Below are 16,180 nucleotides of genomic sequence, written 5' to 3' on the forward strand. Positions count from 1 at the left end.
GAGAATTCCAAGATGGATTTCCCTTATTTCCCTGTAATGGTGGTACATGATCTATTACACCTTGGCTGGGGCTAAGTTTCCCTGAAGTTAATGGGAGGCTTCCTGTTGACACGTGTAGTCTTCGGATCAGACCTGTGGAGTTTTGGCACTTGTCAAGCGATAGCAAAATCTCAGCAAGTCTTGTGGCACAAAGGAGACTATGCAGACCTGTCACTGAGTGTCTGTTTCATTCTTTTAATCTTCTCCTCGGTTCTATTCAAGTTCTTATGCTGCTCTTGTTCCAGTGGTGCCCGAGTGCCCTCCAATGGTGCTAATGCTCCCACAAAGAGATAATAATGATACCCGGCTGCTTCAGAGAGTCCCTTTCTGCTCTGCTTCATTTCCCTTCCACCTTACAGACAGTCTGATTATACCCCGTGGCTATTCCTACTCTCTTGTCAGCTTCAGAAAGGAAGAAAGAAGTCATTAGAAACCAACGAAAATGTTAATTGTATCATAAATCTCTGAACAGAGCAGCATTTCAGCAGTTTATTCTGATTTGGGTGTGTGGCACTGCAGCTAAATCTTCTTTTCTTTTTCCTGTAAGTCACTGAAAGGCTCAGAAAAGATGGAGGAGACAGCCCGGTTTGCCAAAGCTGTTTGCAACATCAAATAAAGCTGCACAGTCTCAGCATTTAAGCCTTAGACCTAATTTGGAAGCAATACTTGAAGAAGTACTGAATAAATTCTGTATGGTTTTTCTTTTTATTAGGCTGAAATAAGTGTTTGCATGCTCTTTTTCAATGTGTGTTTCAAAAATGGCTTTAAAAGTTTACGGGACTGAGAGCACATCCAGCACAGTAGAAGAAGAATTGGGCTGATGCATCTTCCTAGCAGAGGAAAGGCATCAGTAACAGTGTGACCATGTGGCCACAGGAATCAATCATTATGCCAAAGAAACTGCAGAACTGGAGTTAAAAAAAGAGGTCTGGAGCTATAGCAAGGGGTGCTGGACTTGGAAGAAAGGCTCAGAGCAGAGGGTGCTGCCAGCTCTCCTTGCAGAGGCTGCTGGAGCATGGAAACAAGCTGGTGACCTTGGAGAGACCTTAATCTGTGTGTAAGGGGTGTAACTGGGGGTGTATTGAAGGGAAATCACTGAAGTGATGTCAGATGGATAAAACAGGTAGATGTGTGATCTGCACAAGCTCAGGGAGCTCTGCTGTCAGTGCTGGGATTATGGAAGTCAAGGAATGCCTTTCCTTCAGGCCAGTGTCCATCCAGAGCTCCCACCTGTGCTGGGACTGTCCTTCTCAGTGTGGCTGTACTGAGGAGTCCCACATCCAGCCTGTGCTAACCCAGCTGAAGCAAATTACCACAGATTGGTAACTTCAGCACAGACTTGGCAGAGCCAGGAGGGATCTCGGGGCTCAGGAGTGGCACACACCTTGCAGGCAGGTGGGTGGCAGCCCCAGGATGGGGAGTGCAAGGCCTGTGGAGAGGCACAGCCACTGCTTTGCCTTCCCACCAGGTTCTGATGAGTTCAGGTCTATGTTCTCCACCATGTGCACAGGTTTGTGGATGTGGTTTGTGCTTCCATCCTTCTTACTTTTCTCCCTATTTCAATCCAGTTTGACTGTGACCAGTCCCTGGTAGGCAGGAGGGAGGGAAGAGGAGGGTTAATCCAATCCTTTTATCTTGCCCTTTGTCTAATTAAAACCACAACAAATGGCACAGTTTAGGTTTAAATGTAATTGTGTTTAATGAAACATTAAGGGCAATTAAAGGAGTTACCGTGGCAGCCTCTCTATACCCTCCAGGGTTATAATGGTCTGATGAAGTGCTCGTACTGGCTCTCTTGGCAGGGGGCTGTTAATTGTGTTAGAAACTGATAGTGGTTTTCTTTTAATACTGAACTTTCTCTGGGTATCCATCTCGAAGGCATTTGCTTGTGTTCAGTCTCTGGAAGCTGGGAGCAGCACATGGGCACAGTGGCTGCCCAGGAGGATGGATGGGGCACTGGGGGTACTGAGGCATCCCCTCCCCTTGGCTGAGCCCCTGAGCTTTGGTCTGGGCAGTCACTGGAGGCACCCATTGAAGCCCTGAGTTCCCTTTCTGGCCTAATATTATGCTGGCTTTATTGTTCATGGGAGACAATGCCTTAATTTTTTTCGCCTGGAAAAGGTGGTCCTGATGTAGTCAAGTTAGTTTGAGAGTTGTCAGCAAAAGGGAAAACATATTGTGCAAACTGAGGTGATTCATGCTTGTAAACATTATATAGTTGCTATCAATCTCAGACTTTTAGAAGAAGCACCTAGAGGTCATTGCTGGAGATTTCACAAGCACAAAATTTGGTGCCTTCCTCCTTAAAATGCAGCTTGAATTTAAAGCCAGCTCCTCACATTTCAAGACTTTGACTCATGCCTGACTCATGCTGTTTTTAAAAATACAGATGGGAGTTGGCAAGAGTGTGATAAACTGAGGCATGGAGGGAGAGCAAAGGCAGCTCCAGCAGTGCCACTGAGGTCAGGCTTCCCCCACACATCCCCAAAGGTAACCCAGAGGGAGCCAGGAGCAGAGCCAGGAACAGGATGCCCAGCTCTAATCGCTTTCCTGCATCTTGAAGAAATAAGCACTGCCAGGGCAGCAAAATAAATTCCAGTTAAAAAACCTGTAAGTAGACAGCAAATAGCCCCCTTGCAGAAGAAATGGGGCAGACTGGGTTCTTTCTTTGTCTCTGCTGCCTCTGTACATGAAACTGTGGCTTGAAAACAAGGTTAGCTGCTGCCTCCTGAACACGGGCAGGTTTGACAGCAGCTTTGTGGCAGCAAGGCTGCCTTCACATCCCTGACAGGATGACTGCTCTGTAAATCTTAGTAAAAGATGTCACAGCAACATGTGTCCCCCAGAGACTGGGAGGGGAAGGCAATGATATATGAGCGAAACGTGTCTCTAGAGTCCTGCCATCTATTTCTCAAGTCTTAAGAAAATGCTGCTGCTATGCTGCCTCCATTTATCTCAAATAAATATGGAGAGAAATTTCTAAAATAAGACATCTTTAAATATTTTTTAAGGCAGAGGTTATTTTTTAACACAAAAGACTTTTTCCCCCTCTTCTCAGCACATTTTCCAGTTGCTTTCATAAATAAATAGCTTAATGCACCTCCTTGTCTCCACCTGCTTCCTGCCCCATTCAGCGGGTGCTTCCTGAGGCTGTGGGGAGAGCCAGGCAGTTATCTCAGCCTCCAGCAGCTCCTCAGGATCCTCCAGCCTTTCCACAGCACAAGGGGGGTACAGATGGACCCTTATCTCCAGCTTGCAGACCAGGAGCCAAAGCCTGTGGAGATCTGGGACTTTTTCATGCTCACTCAGGAAACCTGGGGTTGATCAGGAGCTAAATCCTGTTCACTTTTTGGGGGGTAGGGAATTGTGACTTGGACATGACAGCAGCTGTGGTTTTGAGTGGTGGCTTCCCTTGCAGCCATTGTGGACTGGCTGGCTGTGGAGGTTTTACTGGGGTGTGTTTGTTTGTGTGGCTGTGTGTACCTCAGGTGACAGGTGCCTGTGGCATGTGACAGTGCCACACAGCTCTTGGTGAGCCCAGTGTGCTGTGGTGAGGAGCTCTCAGTAACTTGTGCTGGTCCTCAGTGGTGGGATCCAAGCAAGGATCCTTCTTCTTCTCTGGTGTTGAGGTAACCAAGGAGGTATATTCAGCTCTGGCAGTGTTTTTCATTTAAAGGGGGTTTTTCCCCCAAACCCAAAAGCATTCTGAAGGTGTTTCTAGCTGAGACTTCTGTTAATATTTTTCCAGACTTTGTGGCTGCTGAGTGCCCAGACTTCATATCACCCATGCCTACTTGTCCCTAGTGGTAGGAAATAAAGGAAAACAAAAGTGTTAACCTGCAGCTTTCCTGCCGTGACCCTTGGGGTGCTCTTGGGTAGGTCTGCCCGTGCCTTGAGGAGGTATTTTGCATAGCAATATGAAGAGTTTTTCTCCTGTTTCCCCATCCTTTCATGCTTGAAGAGCTCCGTGGCAGCAGGAAATTGTCTCTAAGGAGGATTGATCTTGCCCTTCACAGGGATTAAGGGCCTCTCCTTGGTCTGGGATGAACTGCCTTGCTCCCTGGGAGGCTGCAGGGACTGCTGTGTTTCACTGTGATTAATATTCCTTTTCTTCCCCCATTTGTGGATCCAGGAGGCTGTTCCATAAACCCTTCACCCTTTGTGCTCCGAGATCCTTCAGTCCACCTCTCCTCACTCCTCCTTGGACCATTCTTCTCCTGATGATACTGGTCTGTAGAACAGTGGGCACGTGAAAAAGGGACAGGGAGGATAAATTAGATCATCCCCACTCTGGGTACATTGATCCTCATCATCTCCACTGCCCCATCTCTGGCCATACACCATTCCTTCTCTGTGCTGCTGAAGTGGTGCTGCAGGAACAGGGACAGGGCATTCACACTGCTTAAGTAAAACATAATGATTTAAGTTTTATTTAATTTAAACAATAAAATGGCCATTAAACAAGTTATGCATTGACCACCTTACCATGCCCTCTAGTGCTAATCCTGATTAAGTGTCTTTATTACTTGGCTCAGTTGGCCTTTTTTAAATGACAACGAAACACTTGATAGCACGAGTGCAAACTCTTTCCCTCTTGGCAATTATCTCCCTTCCTACTGAGTTTTGCAGGAGGAAGGAGAGGGGGAGAGGGAAGGAGAAGGGAGAGCGGGTTGGCCAGGGGAGAAATCCAGCAGCACCTGATCCGTTTATCACACAGATATGCCATAGTGGAGGCTTAATGGAGATTTAAATAATTCAGAGCACTCAGCCCCGCTAAAGCTGTATAATGAGCCTTCTGCACTGTGAGCCACTGCTCGGCTGAGCACACGAGCAGGGAGGTCGTGTGGTTTTTCCATGCATAATTAAAGGGATAAAAGGGGATTTAGAGCAACAGTGTTACAATGAAGCATGCGGACAGAGGCTTCACTTTTATTTAACTTGGAAATGCCAAACTGTTTTTGACTTGCAGAATAAGCTTCCCTCTTTGCTTTTATCTTTTTCTTTCTTTTTTAATATATAGAAAAAACATATTTTTATATATTTTTCTCCCGTTCCTTCCTGACCTGCCCCTGCTCCCCTCTGTCTCTTGAGCATGGGGCTGTCTCTGAAGAGGATTCACAGTGATTCTTGTTTCACACTGGGACAGCAGCTCTCAGCTCTGTGGCTATTCAAGGTGGAACAAGCAGGCAAGAGCTGAGAAGCCTTTTCCAGCGTGTTTCATGTTCCCTTTGTTTCTGCTGAGGAATGGCTCCAGATGAAGAGAAGGAAGATGGGAAGAATATTGAGTGTCACCTTATCGGTGTGATTTACCATTTCCACCGTGTTGTTTACAAAATCTGGGTAAAATGTGCTGCCTGGATGAATGGGTCTGAGACAACTTGGTCATTCCTGGGTTTTATTGCTCCTTTCTGCTCCTCTGCCCTGTTCTTTCAGGAGCAACCAACCTTCACAGCCCCTGAGATGCTTTGTGGGGCTCTTGGCTACCTGCCTGCTGCACAGCCGGGCCAGGAGTGGTGTTCTCACGCTGCCCTTCAGCAGCTTGCTGTATCTGATCTGCCCCTCAGCCCGTGCTGTTGACAGAAGGAGAAAATGGCTTTTCATTATCCTCCTCTTAGGAAATGGAAGAGGATGTTTCTGTGCTGAAAGTTGCTATCAACCATGACTCAAAAACTGTGCAGGTCTATGATGGTGGTGGTGATAATTAACACGTCTTTCATTAATCCCTTATCAATGGCCCAATCTGCTGTGGGAGAGCTGCTCAAAGCAAACAGCTCTGGTTTCATCACAGCTCTTCTCAGCTTGAATGAATCTCTCTGCACTTCTCCCTGTGGAGTGGGGGCAAACTGGAGACAGCTCCAGTGGTCTGGAGGATCCTGAGAGGGCTGGGGAAGGACAACCTTAAACTCACCTGAGATGTTGCCCCAGGTGACCAAGGATGGTGAGCGCAGTTTGGCATGGCTGCAAAATGAAGTTTATATTGTGGCTGGAGGTTAAAGGGAGTAAAGGGACATTCAGGCTAGCAAAGCAAAGATTGAGAGGGGTTCCTGCTGCTCCTTGTAGATAGGGTGATCTTGCAGGTCAAGATCAAGACAAGACATGGAGTGGTGAGTGCTCAGTGGGAGCAGTGAGGTCTAAAAACCCAACTGGTTTTAAGGAGATATGTGATAACTTGCAGAAAGAGATTCTAAGATGTTTCTACCTGCAGAGTACATGGATCATTAAATCAGGAGGTCCTTCCTGCCCTTTGATCCTTAGTAACCCCTTTGCCCAGGGCTGTGGGAGGTACTGCAGCAGCTCGTGTGCACAAGTGTGCCTGTGTTCCTCAGGTCTCCCCTGCCTTCACCACTGTCCCCAGGTAGAGCTTCAGAACTGCTTGTCACTGTGATGTACAGCCAGGAGCACAAGCTGCTGCCACACTTAATCCCTAGAATTAATTCATTATTTTCCTTTAGATAAAGAAAACAAGAAGGAATCTGTGGCTACTGCATTCACCTTAATGGCATGTGTCTGTCAGTTATTTGTGGCTGGGTGGGAAGCCAGGGCTCCTGTGACATCGTGCACGGTCACTGTAATGGAAACATCCATCTTGTCTCCCTCAATGCACACTCTCTATTTAGGAATTTCGAAAACACTTCTGTCAAATATCACTCTCTGCACAATCCTGTTAGCAGGGCTGATGAATGGAGTCTCAAATTAAGACCGATCCCTCTGATAACCACAGTGCTGTAGGAGAGTCATCTGCTCAGTCAGAGCTATTTATTATATTTGATTAGCTGGGATGGCAATCTTCACAACCCACTGTAAATTCTATTAGGGGCACTCTGAGGCCCAGAAATGCAAATTAGACTTCCCAACACACATATGCATACATATCGCCTCTCTTTACAAATGGGTAATTTCCTCACATTTATTTCAATGTTGTTACAAGAGAGATGTTGATGCCTTCCCTTTGCCAGGAGGGAAGGGAGAGGGATGAGGGGGATACTACTGGGTGGTCAGACAGTGCTACATTCTCTTACTCTTCATTGTGAGACCCTGCCTGGCAGCAGCTCCAGCAGATGTTTGTGAGCCCATGGCTTTCTGCCTCCCCAGGCATCCCCATCCAAATGGGTGCTCAGGAGCACAAGTCTGTGCAATGCTGGAGAAACCCCATGGCAGACTGGCCTGTGGTGAAGCTATAAAGACAGGGCAGGCCCTTCACTCTGTTTTATTTCTCTTTATTTGATGCAGACAGGCCCCAGGCAGCTCCAGCTGGCTGTGCGACCCCAAGTCAGACTGGAAGCTCACAGCTGGCTCTGCCCTGGCACAGCATTGGCCACAGGAGCAGGATGGGGTAGGTTTGCTGAACAGCTCCATCAGTAATCACTGGTCAGGTGTTCTGAGGCCTATGCATAAAAGGCACGTTTTAATCAGATTGTTTTTGTGGATGGTGTTGGTGCAGGTCACTGAGGTGCCTTTGACTCCAGTGGAATTGGCATTAGGTGTGTCATTTCAGCAAAGGAAGGCTCTGGGCAGCTCACAAAATAGTGCATCCACAAGTTACATTTGTTTGTGGTGATTAATTCTGCCAATAACTGAAGGAATTTATTAGGGGCAAGCAAAGCAAAGGTTATTTGGGAGCTAACAAGCAGCACTGTTGGTGGTTTGCTTGCTTCTTTTGGTCACATTTGAATAATAATTTTCATAATGGCTCATTAATGTCTGCATTACATAATAATTTACTAATACACATCTAGCAGTGTACTATCCATTGATCTAAGGGTTAGGTTTATCAAAACTGGTTATTCTGTGAGTAATAGGTTTTTCATAAATCCTTTTTCTAAAGGGTGACTAAACCTCTTAAAGAATAACACTGACATAAAATCTGATCTTTATCTTTTCCCCACCTTAAGTTCTTATACCTGTTCGGTAGGATGCTTACAACATGTGTCCCTTTGATGTGCTTCCCATTGTGTGTGTTTCCCTAGGACTTTTATTAGGATGAGCTGCTGCAATGCTGCATGGCTAGAAGGAAATCCTTATAGAGCTGGAGGTACCTGGCAGTGTATTTGAATCTTCTTAAGCAGTTAAAAAAATAATTCCCAACACGGTGAATGAAAATCTTATCTGGGCATGATAAGGATCCCTTGGTCCCTGTAATACAATGTAGTTTGTTTCTTCCAGCCTCACAAATGCTTTTGTTATCTTGGCTTTGATTTTTTTTCTTCTCCCCTCTGTATTGCTTTGATTTTTTTTCCCCCTTCCCTTTTCTCTTTCATCACTGTTGCTTGTAAATCCTTCCCTTGGTAGAGATTAGAGTAGGAATGAGTGATAGATGCTGTCAGTAACAGGAGCTAATTTTACCCCTGATAATGGCTCTGTGGTTTGTGCAGACTTCGCTGATGCAGACTCGCACCTGGGGGCCCATCCTGTCTGTGCCCTGCTGGGCACTGGGGCTGAGCTGTTGGGCAGGATGGGTCTGTCCTCACACTGGGAAGAGTCTCTGCCAGTGCTTCCCACCAGTGAAGAATTCCCTCCACGCTCACAAATACAGCAATAGCCATTTTGGGGTTTTCCATGAGGAGTGTTTTGCCTTCTGCACAAGAGTGTGCGTGTGGCTGGGGTGGGAGAGGGGGTGATCTGGATTGCCTTCAGCCCCATGTCTGGGGAGAGGATTTCCCTGGCACTCACACTGCTCCCAGCCCAGCCAGGAGGATTTTGGGGTGTCATGGACGGGTACCATGGCAATGGCACTGGAAACTCAGGTAGTAACACCACCAAGCATTGCTCAGGGTGGCACTACTCACTGCTGAGACCTTTTGCAGTTAGTACCTGCACATTGCTACTGGTGTGGTGGCAGCTCTCCCTGTGAGCCACTCTCCAAACACTGGGAGCTCAGAGGCACTGCTGTCCCAGCCTTTTCTGCCCAACAGAGTGGCCCAGTGCTCTGTGGATGAGCTCCCTGCTGCTGCTTTGTGCTTTTCTTGTGCTACAAGCAGGGAGGGAGTGCCAGACCATGGGTGACAGGAGATTCCATAGCCCACATGTCAGGAGGGACCAGAGCTAGGAAGGAAGAGGGCTGCAGCAATCCTCAGCTTTGCTCTCAGGGACAGTGGGGAAAGAGCACTGCTGGGCTGGCTCACCAGGGCCCTTGACCAGCTCTTCCCTGGTCATGCCCTTCGTGGAGGATGGTGCTGAATTTGGCTCTGCTCTTTCCCTGCAATCAGTCAACACTCAACAGTTCATTTTTCCTGGGGTTCTTACAAGGAACTGGGTTCTGGGAGGGGATTTGCACAGCAAATGAAAGATGGTTGAAAGGATGTAGGAAGTCTGAAGAAGTCTTGAAGAACAGCTGTCACAGCCAGACTCCAGTGCAGATGGTTGTGCTCTGCTCATTAGAAATTGCAGCTGCAGTTCCCATGAGGGAAATTCCCTCCTCTGGCCTGTACTGGTGAGTTTCATTACTGTGGGTCATGTTCCAGCCCCAGAAGGGTTGCAGTGATCTTGGTTAACTGTTTGTCCTGGATAAAGGCTGAGAGGAATCTTTGCTTTATTTGGTGTGACACAGTCACATCAAGCCTTTGCACTTTCTAACACCAGTAGCAGTGACTGAACCGACCCAGTAAGGCAGCTCACTGTGCTGCTGTGCCCTTTTTGTGCTTCTGAAGCAGAGCCAGGCCATGCCTTTATTTTGAAGTATTTCAGGTGTGGCAAGGTTTATTCTTCATGAAGCTGTTTCTGGTTAGAGAGGTGGAGGAAGGATAATGGTACAAAGCTGTGACACAGCTGTTCCAGCCCTGCTCCAATATGGGCTTGGAGCAGCTGATGGCCTCTGATTGCTGTGTTTTTCCTAATTATGGTTGGAGATAAACAGGGGGTGGATAGAGAGCAGATGCCATCTGTGAGGCCAACTCTTCTGCTACTTGCAGGGTCTGTGGTAAGGAGAGCTCTGCTATGAAATAGTTTGTGCCTGTTGGGAGTGTTTGGGTGTTAATTCAGTGTGGTTTTGCTGCCTTTTGATGGGGTAATGGTAATCTGTGTAATTACAGGGTAGTTTCTCGTTAATAACTGCTTCAGTCATTTCTCCCTCCTGCCTTCCCCACCAGTTTCTTTTCTTCTGCAGCTTAGAATGATATTACTCATAGAATCATACGTATTTATTTTGTCTAATGGAAACACATGCAGTGGTATGTAAATTAGGTACAGGACCTGAATGCTGTGATGAGTTGGTCACTGGTTCAGGCATCGTTCACCCCTGCACTGTGGAGTCAAATGGTGGTTGTGGGAGAGGAGCTGCAGGTGTTTTCCAAGCCACTGGTCTTATCAATTGCTCTCCTCCCCCCTCTGGAGCACCAGCAAAGGAAAGTGGATTTGTGCACTTTTTGGTCTTATTGTGGTTGCTTTGGACCCAAATTTAGAACCACAGAATCATTTATGTAAGATTACTGAGTCCCACTGTTAACCTAACACTGCCAAGTCTTTCATTAAGGGAAATCCAGTTTTCGACTCTTTGGCTATGCAGGCTCTTTTCTCCTGTGTAATGTTCTGTCCTTCATCTCCTTTCTTTTTTTTTTTTTTTCATGGCATCTTTGCATTTTCAATCACATTTTCACAGTGAGCTGAAAAGGAAATCAAGAATCTGCCAAAACATTCATCATCTCTTTTCTTTTCAAAATAGCATTAGAAGTCAGGCCTGATTCAGGGCCTGTGCATTGGAAATTATACAACCTGGAGCTGAGGAATAGAAAAGTACTGTGAACATTGGTTTAAATTTTTAACCAAATTCCTGTCAGCTGCATTTCCTCCTTTTATATATTTTCCTTCTATTAATATTCTAGTGAATGGCTTTACAAGAAACAATGAATTTTAAACAAAGCATGGAGGACTTTTCCAGAGAATGAATTTCAAGTCATAGATGTGCATATATTCTTACCAGGCTCTGAGTGAAACCACCCTCTGCAGAACAGAGGCATGACATTGATTCCTACATCCAAAATCAGCCAGAATATCCTATATTTTGAATATACCCAGCAAACGGCCTAGGAGAAGATGGGTATCTTCTTCTCTTGTTTTGCACCAGTAAACCCAAAACAGAAGTGGAGAGGCAGAATTCATTGAATCATTTCTGGGGAAGAGGCTTTCACGTGGCTCAATTTTTGTCATGAAAAAACTCAATATCCTGACAGATTCTCCTTTCTGTTTAGGAGGAAGTGGTCGGGTGTCTTTCTTATGAGCCCCTAGGTGACTTATGAAGGTAAAACCACATTTTCTTCAGAGGTGCTCTGCACCTGCAGCTCCTCCTGGCGTTGGTGTGAATCAGGCTGGTGGCACAGACTCTGCTGTCATCTTGAGGGATCTCCTTTTTTTCCTTCTTTCTGGTTGTCTCCTGACAAACTTGGGTGTGTGTGGTTAGATTTTTCTGCTTGGTTTTCATTTCCTTTCTGCAGAGGAACAGTTTGTGGGTTCTACATCCTGCCTCTTCACCGCAGGTTTGTAACAGATTGGTGTGGGGAGCCAGCCAGCATCCCCAAAGGCGGCACTGAGCGAGCCTGAGGCTGCTCTGGTGGTCCTGGCACAGATGTGTTCCAGCTATCACCCAGGCCTTATTAATTTCCAAACATCCCTGAAGATAATTGTGCTCCCCTAAGGCAGGAGGTGTCCGAAGGGATCGAGGGTACAGCTTGGAGGTGAGACATGTTAGGGAAGAAGAGCTGCTGAAAGTCATCTCCTGCAGCAGGAGGGTTGAGGTCACCTGCTGGGAGGCAGGGCAGTGGGGCATCCTTCCCCAGAGCTCTGTGCCCTCTGCCTGAGCTGGAGACAAAAATTAGATGCCTTTAGCAGAACCATGACCTTCACAAGTACAAACTTAGATAGACCCAGCCCATGGGATCCAGGGTGAAAGGGTGACGAGGAGAAGCAATTACATCCTGACACAGTAACAAATGTGAGAAGCTCAGTGTTCCAGTGCAGGAGTTCACCCAGGGACTTGCAGGTCACTCGGGTTTTCTCTCTGGACCACTCTCCCCACGGTGCCTCTCCTGAGGCCGTGTGGTGGTTGACATTCACTGTTCAGCCTCCCATAGAAGAGGCTGTGGGTGAACAGTCCAGATACTTCCCCAGGGTCCTCTGAGGGTCTCTGGGCTACAGAAGGTGCAGGTTTAACCTCCACTACCCCTTGCGTTCCCAAGCTGTTCTTCTTGAAATCAGGCACTGCTGCTAAGGAGAGAGGGGAAAGTTGTGTGGGAGGAGACCTTTCCTCTGCTTGAGGGATGAGCTGTCGTGAATCTGTGTGAAACCAACTTTCTGGCTCTTGGAGGTGAATTTGGGCAACCCCCCTTCCTTTCTAAGCCCAGCCTGCCTCCTGCTGAGCCAGCCAGGACCAAAAGCTCCATCCCCCCTGCCAGCAGAGGCAACCTGTGCTAATGTGATGCAGGTCCCATGCTGCTGCTCCGCTGCCTTTCCATCTGATTTGCTGGGAGTCTCCCTGCTTTGAAGGCAGCCGCTGTGTTATCGTGTCAGAAGGTAATTAAATAGACCCCAATTCTTCTAATTACTGCTCTCTCCTCGGTACATGCCTGCATACAGGGGTGAAGTGAAGGGTATGGAAATAATCACTGACAGATCACAGCTGGAAATCCGTGGCACCTTGGATAAACACAGAAGCGAAGGCACCGCACGCAGCCCGGGCGGCGCGGCTCTGCAATTACTGTGAAATCTGTCTGAAGAGATTGGGGCTTGGAACTGCAAAACAACGGCAGGCTCCCTTCTCCAGAGAGCAGGATGTAACAAGGGGCTGGCTGGTGGCGAGGAGAGGCGTACCTGATGCACAGAATGGGTTTGGTTGCTGTTGGCAGGAATCTTCAGACAGAGGTGAGGTGAAATAAGCAGGTTAGTGAGATGCACCTCGCTGCACAGGGGCAGCAAGGTGAAGGAACACCGAGATCTGGGAGCTTATTAGAGATACAGGTCACCATTACATCCCTTGGCATTGTTGTGCCAAGGTGCTGGGAAGGTGGATAAGCCCTGGGTTGGGTGTCTTGGTGCTTTCTCTGCCTGAAGACCAGAGCTGGACTGAGACAGAAGTGACACCAGACCGTCCCATGTGCCGTCCTTTATGCCAAGTGGTATGAGGTGATAAAAGCATCTTTGGCTTGCATCTGTGCAGCTGCTCCTCACATAAGGTGAAAATGTTGTTGCCCTTGAAGTTGTTGGAGATTTTCCTCCTAAAAGTCAGAGAGAAGGTTTTCATCTACAGTCCAGCTCCTGGTGAGGTGTTCCAAAATGTTGGTTCATAGAGAGTTGATCTGTCAAGGCACAGATGCTCCTGAAATGTTTTACTGCATAGAACATAGTGTGTTGCTTCTTGTTGTCTCATATTTATGCTACAGTCTTTAGAAAATCATCAGCTGCTGGTATCTGAATGCATTGCTATTGCAAGGCTGGTGGAGGTAGAATAAATGTTTCAAAAATATGACCAGAAGCATCTTCCTGGGGACTAGAGCTTGGTAGTTTGAGAGCCAATTCTGCTTTATTACCTTTCCCTTTATCTGCCATTCTGGTTCTAAAAAGGTCTCCTAATGCCTCATGGGGTTAATAAACCAGGAGTGGAGGCAGGAGACTTAATTTTGAGTCCTGTGCAATTTATGGGCTGGGGAAGCTGCTGCTTGCCAGGCGTCCGGAAGGCAGCAGAGCAGTGGTGCCAGCAAAGGCTGCATGCAGCTCCTCTGCTCTGCTCTGCTCTGCTCAGTGGCACCAGTCACAGGGGAGTCTGAGCATGTGTCTGTCCTGCTTAGAGAAGCAGAGAGAGCAAAAATGGGACTGTTTCCCCCCACTGATCTGTTGTTTTTATAAAGGATCAGCCCCTGATAAATATCCCTCTAATGTGTTGCCCTCTTGGTGAAGCTGTTTCCCCCCTTGGAAGATGAAAAGGCCTTTTTTAGAGCTCTGGGGCTCATGGAGATAAAAACAGGGCAATAACTGAGAGCCAGTGTTGCTGGAATGGGCAGCGAGGGCAGGTTTAGCTCCTGAGCTGCTGCCCAGCCTTGCCTGCAGGCTGGGTGGCTCAGGTCAAGGGCAGGACTCAGCTCAAGCTCTCACCTCTGGGCTGATTCCAAAGCCTGGGAGGGGTGGTACCAGCCTGGCTGCTGCTGGGCAGAGCTGCTGGCATTCAGGGATTGTGCTGGCAAAAGCAGTGCTCTTCTCTGTGGGATGCTGGTCTGTTTCCAGTGTTTCACAGGAGATGCTTCCTTCCCTGGGCTGCAGTCACATTGCCTTTTATTCTTCTGGGATTGGCATTACTCATGTCCTCAGAATCCACTTCCAGACAAAGCACACAGGGAATTTATGCAGGAAATTATTCCGTTTTTTGCCTTGTTTTTTGCTGTGTTGATTGTATTCTCTCCAGTGCTGTTTGAAACACGGTACCTGAGCCTGAGGGGAAGATATCAAGGACAGAGCTGTCTAATTCCCGTGGGAAGTCAGCTGGATACTGTGCCTTGGAATCCTGCTAATCTTAATGGTCTCTGTGGGTTTAACAGAGCTGATGGGATTAGGGCTTGTGCAGATTGTGTTGCTGTGTGCACAGCAGGGGCTTCCTTCACAAACCACCCCTGCTTTTTGATCCTGCACCCACCCACCCCAGTGCATGGTCCCTGAGGAGCCTCCTCTCTTGGTGAAGGTTCTTTCTCCTTCAGAGAACCTTCTGGGATCAGAGTGAAGAATTCTGAAGGGTGAAGGGTCATGAAAGCAAACCCCATTTTTTAAAATGAAAAAATGGAGCAACACTTCTGGTTCAAATCATTTGGGGTTACACCAGTAGCTACGGCAAGAGAAGGAATCCTGCATTTTCTTTTTGACACCACACCCCTCCCTGGTTTTCAGTCTGAAGGAAACAGCCTGATTGATGACAGTGTCACAGACCAGCTAGGACCCTACAGGTGACCCTGAGTATCTTGGCATTATTGAAAGAATTTCAAAGCATGGAAATAGCATGGAGACTACAGAGAGAAAATAGCTTTAGCCTGTCTGACCCCTCACCCTCTGTCTAATTTTCATGGGTATTATTTACTGCTGCAAAATACTACATGCTTAAGTTATAAGCTGATTTTAAATCAAGGCAATTCCATGGCCATCTGTGGAACTACATCAATTTACACCTGCTGGCGATCTCAGCCAGTGTTGATATATCTTCTTGGGTTCCATAAAAAATGATTTTTTCAGAAGCTGACTTGTTAGCTAAAGAAGCAGCAATGATCTTTTAACAACACTATTAGGCTGCTCAATGCAGCATTTTCATTGATCAATGTCCTTAATGTGGCAGAAGGATGGCTCCATTTTCCCATTACTTCTGTGTATCCAGCCTGGCCAGCCAAGCACTTTGGTGTGTGGCAAGCACTCCTGCTTACCCAAACCTGTTGCTATGCTGCAGACTGGTGTGCCCATGACAATTGTAGGTTGAGGGTGCAGATTTCCACTTTTGACTGCATTTGTGCAGGAGCACAGAAGTAAAAGCAGCCATGGTGTGCTGACCCACCCAAAAGGGGAAGGACGTGCTTCCTTCCCCACGCATGGGAACTCTTTTGCTTCTGCTGTCTCAAAACAGACAGGGATGAAGAGTGAATTTGGGTGGGGAGGGAAACATTTGCAATAATGTCCCCTTGCCTCACCAGTGAAATGGAAAAATGTTTGGGATAAGTAAAGAAAATGAGAGTTTTAATAGTTTTGGGATGCCATTTCAGAGGTGATCAGTTCTCAGCAGACAGATTGTTTATCCTGTCTGGACTTCCATTTACACACCAGCTAAATGAGTTTAATAATGGCTCCAGCAAGGCCCTTATGACACTGTGATGTTCTCAAAGAGCTTTGAGGTCTTGCTTATGAGCACACAGCATGGGAACGAAGTGCTGCTGCCTTACAGCTGCTAAGCCACTTCTGCATTTGGCTCCAAGGACTCTCAATTATTTCAAGATGCTGAGATGGGAGTGTGTTCTGGTTCAGTGCAGTGCACGTGGACATCAGATATCCTCTTGTGTCAGGCCAAGAGGTTGTAGACAGCAAGTGTCTCTGAAAGGAAGTGCTGCCTATTCTCTCCAGGTACAGATCTCAGGGAAGCAGCTCTGTGCTTTGGGTTAGAGGCTGTGATTTGAGAGTAATGAGGCCTTCC

General features: G+C 47.2%; 1 long non-coding RNA gene across 4 annotated transcripts in view; it reads left to right on the top strand.

Moving 5' to 3' along the window:
- Window positions 1-16,180, top strand: part of LOC135282685 (uncharacterized) — a 202,441-nt gene that overhangs the window by 3,361 nt on the left and 182,900 nt on the right. Inside the window, exons 1-3 of one of the 4 annotated variants that reach the window (XR_010348747.1) lie at window positions 9,922-9,955; window positions 11,223-11,272; window positions 12,604-12,888. The exons of 2 other annotated variants lie outside the window; for them this stretch is intronic. This is a non-coding gene — a long non-coding RNA (uncharacterized LOC135282685). Of the gene's footprint in view, window positions 1-9,921; window positions 9,956-11,222; window positions 11,273-12,603; window positions 12,889-14,231; window positions 16,111-16,180 lie in introns of those variants that run through there. One more of the 4 variants, XR_010348749.1, reaches the window with a different exon arrangement.

The sequence above is a fragment of the Passer domesticus genome, chromosome 17 (genome assembly GCF_036417665.1).
Source record: "Passer domesticus isolate bPasDom1 chromosome 17, bPasDom1.hap1, whole genome shotgun sequence".
Taxonomy (NCBI): domain Eukaryota; kingdom Metazoa; phylum Chordata; class Aves; order Passeriformes; family Passeridae; genus Passer; species Passer domesticus.